The sequence below is a fragment of the Drosophila subpulchrella genome, unplaced genomic scaffold, assembly GCF_014743375.2.
Source record: "Drosophila subpulchrella strain 33 F10 #4 breed RU33 unplaced genomic scaffold, RU_Dsub_v1.1 Primary Assembly Seq52, whole genome shotgun sequence".
NCBI lineage: Eukaryota > Metazoa > Arthropoda > Insecta > Diptera > Drosophilidae > Drosophila > Drosophila subpulchrella.
The window spans coordinates 705,534-711,533 of NW_023665689.1; positions in this window are offsets into that span (position 1 = coordinate 705,534).

Genomic DNA, 6,000 nt, shown 5'->3' on the forward strand with positions numbered 1-6,000 from the left:
CCTTTCCATGCCTGCTAAGTCCAGGCTAGGGAGGTTCAAGATCGCATTCAGCGCTTCATTCGGGGTGGTAAGATCGCAAAGTGTTTGTGGATATTTTCCATTAAAGATGATGGCGACGTCGTCTGCGTATGCCACGACCTTACAACCTCCTCCTTCCAGAATCCACACTAGTTTAATGATGCACTACGTGCAGTACAAACAAGTGGCCCAACGACACCAAGCACGTGCTTGTTACGCGCGGGGGCCTTTTATCAATTTGGGCAAAAATGCGAGTTAGCGAGGAAGATACAAATAACAAATAGAGACAGGACACAAATGAAAATAAAAGAAGCAACTAAGAATGAAGCAAATGAGTTAAAATATTAGTTTTTAATACCGGGATAGAAGTTGAAAAAATTTTTTTGTACCGACACAATACGGTCAATGTTCACTTGATATTGTGGACTCCAAACCGAAGAACCATATTCCAAAATAGGACGGACAAGGGAGGTAAATAATAATTTGGTTGTATAAGGGTCATCAAATTCTTTTGACCAACGCTTTATAAACCCAAGAACACTCATGGCCTTGTTGACAGTGGACATTATGTGGCAGTCAAATTTAAGTTTTGGGTCCAGAAGAAAGCCTAAGTCATTAACGGAATGTATACGGTCAAGTGACGTATTTTGAAGAGAGTAACTAACAAAAGTAGGAGTACCCCTATAAAAAGTCATAACGTTGCATTTAAGGCAGTTCAAATTTAAAAGGTTGTACTCACACCATCCCTGAAAACATTCAATATCTGACTGTTAGTTGAAACCCGACGCTATATAGTTATATGATAAACAAAGCTTAACATCATCAGCATACTTTAGTACACGAGAATGTGTTATGGTAGAGGAAAGATCGTTAATAAACAAAGTAAACAGCAAAGGACCCAAATGACTACCCTGAGGCACTCCAGATGTCACGTAGATCAATTTTGAAACAGCGTTCTTGAATATAACCCTCTGAGTCCTACCATTCAAATAACTTGATATCCAAGATAATAGTTTACATGGAAACCCAAGCTGATTTAATTTGAATAATAAGTTAAGTTGCTAAGTCTCTTAAGAGAGAACTTTCCGTAATTTCAGGGGTAAAAATACAATTTGCCCTATTTAAGGGATTAGGGTAGTTAGAATTTGACCAAGCAGCCGAACTATAAGTAGTTTGGAAAAACTCTGCAAATAAATCAGCAATTTCAGAATCCTTCGATGCCTCCATTGAGATAAAACGTACCGATGAAAGCAATGCCGACGACTTACTCTTGGCATTAACAAAGTTATAAAACTGCATCTTATACATAGAATAGCAATGACTGTTGAGAACATTATAGTCCGATCGAGCCACCACATATTTCGAAAAATCAGATGGCTTGCCCGATTTTTATACTTTTTATAGGTGTCTGTTTTAAGGTTTTTAAGTCTTTGAAGCGCATTGGTAAACCAAGGAGGCCTGTTAAGCTTTGAAGGAAGCCTATCAAGAACGCATTCATTAAAAAAAGTATTTAACACTATATCAGTGTGGACGGCAGTACACGTAGTGGCGAAGCGTGCAAGAGAGCGTGCGAAGACAACTACTATACATATATAGCCGCAGAATTGAAAATCTGCCATTATGGTCCGATCGTAACGAGTGATACACCAATCGAAAGGTATCGCAAAAACTAAGAAGATTGCATACCAAGACTTTCAAAATATAGATTTGTTTGGGAGAAAAAGCGGTGAAAGTGTAAAAGTAAAAATTGAGAAAATTGGATATGTATTCGGCACGCTACAACAGAACATTTACGTGTAGGTAAATAAAAAATTACTGTTGCGGGCCGAAATCATAAATTTAATATAGTTTATTTATTTTATCGAATGTAATATCATTTTTCGTCACAATTGTTGATACCGTGACTTCAGACGGGTCTGAAACAAACACAAGATCTAGTTGTCTATTTAATGAATTCCGTATAAAGCTTACTTGCTGTAACGATAATTCTAAAAGACCAAGTACAGTAGGAGGAGACCAAGAAATATCAGGGAGATTAAAGTCACGCAAAACAATCAAAAGGTCTCTGTTAGAAAGAAGGGATAGAACAGATTTTATCGGTCCTAAAGGCATTAAAGTTATTTGACAGAACTTCAGAGTCAGATATCTCAGGTTTCAGCCAAGTTTCCGTAAAAGCCAAAATATCTGCAGTAAATGCTTGGGTAGCTTCATATTTAGTCCCCTAACATTTTGATAAGCCAAAAATAAACTTTTTAGTTTTTTGGCGCAGTGGATGGTCTGTTATTTGTTCTCGCTTTATTGGGAACAAATTCTTTTATTACTAAATCATCATTAAGCCAAAAGCTTTCAGAAAGTAGTACCTTAAACACATCAAATGCAAATGCAAATATTTTAAAAGAGGATATACTACGAGCATATGAAAATCGACATTGTTCAACTGAAATATTCTCGGATGGGAATTTTTCACGTATAAATTCCAAAACATCCTCAGATGAGGTATCTGGGGTGAATCTAGAAACAAATATTTGCTTCCTATGTGGAACAACTGACAGTTTCTTACGTCCCCCAGCAGCAGATTGAGCCACACTAAGCTGAGAGCCAGAAACGGTACCTTCTGTACCTATAGGTACGGTCGGCACCGTAGCCGACACTCCAGACTTTGAGTGACTCCACGTGAATCAGCTGTATCCCTAGGCGCAGTTGGTTCACTTACCCCAGTGTCGACAGAAACTGCTGCAGCTACCAAGTTCGGATTTGGGGACGATACCGTGACCGTATTAACTGCCGCTAAGCTGGCTTTTTTGCGTTTAGGCGACTCAGGTAGTAATCTTTTATTATTAAATTGGGCACAATCGGAATGGAACCCCTCATTGAGCTGTTTAAAAGCACCTGACAGATTTAAAAGGCTGTCTCGAGTCTGCTTCATTAAGCCGCTCATCTCAACTACCACTTACTGCAGGATTCACATGACCACATGAGACCAGAATTCAGATCAATGAAGTCTTTGACTGTGCCAGTAAAACACTAACACAACTATAAGGCAAAGCTTTGTTAAAAAACAAACACAAAAAACTCGCAAAAAATCACTGATTAAGACAAAAACTCAGAGCACAAAAGTAAACACATCTGTTCACAAGCGACTCTAAATCGAATGTGTGATTATTATATATTCCACAAGAGGGGTGATAGTACACCTCCTTGCGGGGTGCCTCTGTTTACTAGTCTAGTCTGGGTTGAGGTCCCCAGTGTGGCTGTGACCATTCTGCTTTTCAGCAATTTATGGATTAGCCTCACCATTAGCGGCTCAACCCCTAGTTCTGTGAGAGATTCTGTTATAGCAGTGGGGAGCACGTTATTGAAGGCTCCCTCTATATCCAGGAAGGCGATCAGATTTCTCGATGCTGCTTACCACCAAGTGTAGCGCCGATTCGGTTGACTTACCTTTGGTGTAAGCGTGCTGTGCTTCTGATATTTGTGTCGGGTCTACGGTGGCCCTTATGTGTAGGCTAATCATTCTTTCAAAGCTCTTAAGCAGGAATGATGTTAGGCTTATTGGCCTAAAATCCTTTGCTGTGGTGTGAGTGGCCTTCCCTGCCTTAGGAATGAAAACCACCTTTGTTTCTTGCCATGCTGTTGGTAGTTCTCCTACCGCCAGGACGGATGGGAAGATGTAAGCCTGTGTTACCCCGTCCGGTCCCGGCGACTTGTGTGGCTTGAACTTATGAATGGACCATTTCATGTTGCGGTCTGATAGGAGTGGATCTAATTCGATTCGCTCTCCTGCTTCTCTTTCAGGAGGATGGACAATAAAGTTTCTATGAATCTATGGTCCGAAAAGGAGTGCTCGTCAGAGACTGCCCAGTTTTTGACTGCGCCTACGAGAGAATCTGATACCAAAGTTAGATCTATGATCGTTTGGCAAGCTTTAGTTATGAATGTAGGGACATTGCCCCTATTGCATAAGAATAGGTTCGAATTTAGAATAAAATCAAAAAGAGACTCACCTCTGTCGTTGTTGTTTGGGCAAACCTTTCTTGAGCTTTTCGCATTCCTCTGCCAGTCCTCTGACCAGCGCATCTGGGGGGTTTTCCTTTTCAAAGGCCAAGTAGGCCGATAGGACCCTTATAGAGCCACTTTGCAGCTCCAGGCTTACTGCGGTGTTGTCTCCGTTGCTGTAATTGCGAAGTAGAAATATACTAAGATGCCTTTTGGCTAATATGCAGGTTCGAATTTTACCTTCTTTGGGTTCAAGCATAAGCTTGTATTCCTTTGTTCCTAGTCCAGCAACCTTGCCTCCTACTACCCAAGGTTCCTGTACAAGGACTAGGTCGACTCCGCCTTCGGTCAGGCGAAGCAGAAGTGCAGCAGACGCTGCTTTACTGTGGTGAAGGTTTATTTGTAGAAGTCTTAGTGACATCTACAGCTTCAACCTCCACCACAGTGACGTCGGCCTCCTCTGTGTCGCTGAGGTCTACGTCCTCGATGGCCGGTCCGAGCGCTCGCATCTCTCTGCTTAGCGACGAGTCGGTAGAGTAGCCATCCTCCGGCCCACCAGGTGCCTCCAACTCCTCAGCAAGCACCTGCTCGGCTGGGTTGCCGGCAGTGCTACTAGCGGCGTTGGAGTCGCCCGTATACACCTTGATGTGTATCGCACTGAATCCGAAGTTCAGCGCTCCTCGAGCAGTCTCGATCGGAGCAACTGACTCCTTGTTCAGGACCAACACCGCCTGGTTGACGTCCCCTTCATGCTCCTCCACCTTGACGACTTTCCAGTCCTTCGTGGGGAGGTGCGGGCTGCATTCTTGCAACATGAAGAGGATGTCCTCCGGCGCCTTGATCGCTGCTGGAAGCCAGATCCTGGCTCGGGGTCTACTGGGGACATCGCACCCTCGTATACCTCGCTGAGCTTGCTCGTCGCCTGTTTATACATGTCAGCCGACCGCTGACTGTCGCAGGCCACCACCTTGACGCTGCCCTGGTACCAGCCCGCGTCCATGCAGCAGGGCGAGGTGCCTGGCTTCTCCCGTACCATGCGCAGGCAAATAAGGGGAAAGGTGGGACTCCACTGCCTTTCACTTGTTCCTGGGGATCCTGCCCTCCGGATTTCCCCTGTCAATCAGGCCGATGGTCCGGGTAGTTCGAGGGATGGCTGCCTTTTCGCCTGAGTCCCTTCTTGAGTGGGCTTGTCCTGCCCGTAGTAAGGAAGCACCTTTCTTGCTCACTCTACCTTTTTAAGCCATTCAGCGCAGAGTCTGGGTGGCAGTCCGCCTTTCTGCGTATGTGTATTTGTTAGCTTCAGCGGGTGGCCCGAGCGCCTTGGCAGTGCCTACCGCTGCTTTAGGCGCAGATGCGCTCGTGGCGGAGGCGTTTGCGGCTGGCTTTCTGCCACCCGTCATCCCCAGTTTGGGATGCAGCCCTTTCTGGACCGTGCTTGTATGGATGGTGGAACCAGTGTTCAGCTTATCCATGGGTTTTTTGAGAGTTCCCGTCTCTGTGTTTTGTTATTAGTTTGCTTTTAATGTTCAATAATTTGGTCCCACGAGTTGCGGAGAAGGGAAAAAGTCCGCCCGGGCAGAGATCCGCGATGCCCGGGTAAGGCGATAGTTAGAACAGGGGGTCGCCATGTCCCTGAGCACACCGTTTGAGACTGGGCTAGTTTTTGATCCGGGCCCCCAGCCAGGCTGACTCTTGGCACGCTCCGTATTACACCGTAGTTCGGCCCGGAGTGAGATGTTTTTTGGGAGGGGAGATGGGTAGGTGTTGTGTTGGGAGTGGGTTTGTGTAAAGCAACAATTTAGATGCGGCTGAACAACTCGCTTCGTCGGTATTGCATCGTTGCAAAATACCCGCTGGCTGTCCGGGACTGTTTATTTACTGGGGTTTCCGTCCACGATTCCGTGTTTGACTTCTCCCACCAGCTTATTCACAGTTGGCCTCGAGAGAGGTCGTCCGCTATCCGCAACCTGCAACCCGCTCGGTTGC